The sequence below is a fragment of the Sinocyclocheilus rhinocerous genome, unplaced genomic scaffold (assembly GCF_001515625.1).
Source record: "Sinocyclocheilus rhinocerous isolate Xijiao unplaced genomic scaffold, SAMN03320098_v1.1 scaffold2254, whole genome shotgun sequence".
In the NCBI taxonomy this organism is placed as follows: Eukaryota; Metazoa; Chordata; class Actinopteri; order Cypriniformes; family Cyprinidae; genus Sinocyclocheilus; species Sinocyclocheilus rhinocerous.
This window is the reverse complement of record NW_015652339.1, coordinates 60,064-62,836: the sequence shown is the minus strand read 5'-3', so window position 1 is coordinate 62,836 and position 2,773 is coordinate 60,064.

Here is a 2,773-nt window from a genome sequence, read left to right as displayed (position 1 = left end):
TGTACGTACTATTTAAAATATATTTAATATATCCTGTCAAGATATCCTGACAGAGCTGAAAATATTGATGACTTAAGTCTCTAAAGCTTAACTAATTGCTACTTAAATGTTTTTTTTAAACTGTAATGCGTTTTAAATTTTTAACTATAATTTTTTATCTATGTACTATTTAAAATATATTTAATATATCCTGTCAAGATATCCTGACAGAGCTGAAAATATTGATGACTTAAGTCTCTAAAGCTTAACTAATTGCTACTTAAATGTTTTTTTTAAACTGTAATGCGTTTTATTTTAATTTTTAACCTTCTTTAGTATTGTATTCTTCCATTGCATAACACAAAATATCTGCATATTTTGGAGAGTCGTCATATTTAGTATTTAGAGGCAAGCATTCACACCGATAATGGGTCAAGCGATTTTATTATTCCAGGGCAGGACATTATTCACAATTAATTTTTAATTCAGAAAAAAAAAAATATTTGGAATATAAAATATAACTGTAACACTGTACATTGAAACAGATTTTAGAAGAAGGGCAAAAAAAAAAAAAATCAATGAATCAAATCAAACTCATGCATAAAGTGCAGAAGGTGCTCAATCTGCAACACCTGAAAGACATTTCTAACTAAAGCCATTCATTCATTCATTAACTGATTGTGACAGAAATCATTTAACTAGCATCCCTTTGTGCTTTTGGTCGGTCGGTCCAACACAGACCTCAGCGTGACGATGAAAACGTCCCCAGAATCAGATCGATTTCATCAAAGTTAAATATTTACGTGACTATAAATTCATTTCAGGATATATCCATACTTTGGCATTTCTCCTTTCATGTCACGCCATGAGCACGTCAGCGCAGGGAGACCAAAAAATCCTGAAAATTAAATTAATCAAATTAAACGTCACAGTTTTCTTGCAAAAAGTTACAGGGTAAAGGTCAGGTAAATAGAAAAGGTGCACATACAATATATGGCTCTGTTCGGAATCGCATACTAGCACACAACCTACACTATTTCTGCAGCATACTGTATGCGTACTGTGCACACTATGCATATTTTCTGTCAGTAAAATACCTGGATGACCTACAACATTTGCCAAAATGCAATTACAGAGCATAGAAAAAGCTGTTAAGATCTATAAGTATACACTACAGGTCAAAACATTGGCATAATTAAGATAATTAAGTCTCTACTACTCAACAAGGCTGCTTTTATTTGATCAAAAATACTGTAAAAATTCTGAAATATTTTTACAATGTAAAACAGCTGTTTTCTATGTGAATATGTGTTAAACTGTAATTTATTCCTGTGATGCAGCGCTGAATTTTCAGCATCATTACTCCAGTCTTCAGAGTCACATGATCTTCAGAAATCATTCTAATATGCTGCTACTGGAAGTAAGTATTCTGTGCAGTACTCAGTATGTAGTAAGCTAGTATTCCATTCCGAACACAGCGAATGTTCCAGGATGTGAAGAAGAGCACAGGAGCGTTTGATAGTAATATTGGGGACGAACGACAGTAAATCATGTGATTGCTGATTGCATGCATGAATTTGGTGTTTGTACACGATCTTACACGAACTAAAAAACCCTAAAGAATGAGTAGATAAAGTGACTCGAGGTGCATGAGACAGAAGAGTCATAAATAATCATCAACTATTAGGATTCATGGTGCTTAATTATGGAATGTAGGTGAAGCGATCTGTTAGTGAAACCGGGAACATTATTACGGACTTTTCATACAATTTCGGTCCAGTTCTGCAGGTTTTTAGAGCCTGGTTTACACCTGCTGTTAGGAGAGATGCATCGCTGTTGTTTTCTTTGAAATCTGCAGGAATAGTTCACCTGAAAATGAACATTTGCTGAAAATGTACTCATTCTCAGGCCATGTGAGATTAGGATGAGTTTGTGTCTTCATCAGATTTGGAGAAATGTAGCATTGCATCACTTGCTCACCATTGGAGTGAATGGGTGCCGTCAGAATGAGAGTCCAAACAGCTGATAAAAACATCACAATAATCCACAAGTAATCCACAGCACTCCAGTCCATCAGTTAACATCTGGAGAAGACAAAAGCTGAAACAAATCCAGCATTAAGATGCTTTTAACTGAAATATGAGTCCATAATCTAAAATTCTTTATGGAGACTGTGAATGGGATTTCAACTTCAGAAAAATGACTGTTATTGTTACTTAAAACCATTTTCATTAATTAAAAAAAAGCTTGAATAAAATAAAATATATGTATTATATGAAGAACTTTTAAGTTTAAAAAATTGCAAATGCTGACTGAAAATAAGTATGTTCGATTTAAAGTACTAAAATAAAAATAAACTAAATATGGTGAAATAAAAATAAAATATTAATATTAATAAAATAAAACATTAAACAAAAAAAGAGAAAATTGGAAATGCTGACTGAAATAAGTGTTTACTAAAATAAAAAGATTTCAAAATTTTATATTAATATTAAAAAAACTAAAATATTAAACTTTTTTTATTTTTAAAAATTACAATTAAAATTAAAAATGCAGCCTTGGTAACTAACTGAAATAAATAAGTTTAAGTGGAAGTACTAAATTACTAAAACTAAAATGGAAATAAAAATAAATTTAAGCTAAAAAGAAATATAAAAAACAACAACTAATAAAAATGACAAGAGCACATAAGAAAATTACTAAAATTGGGGGGAACGAAAACTGAAAATATAAAAATAAAGGCTAATTCAAAATAGTAATAATCCATAATAAGGCTTCCTCCAGTGAAATGAAG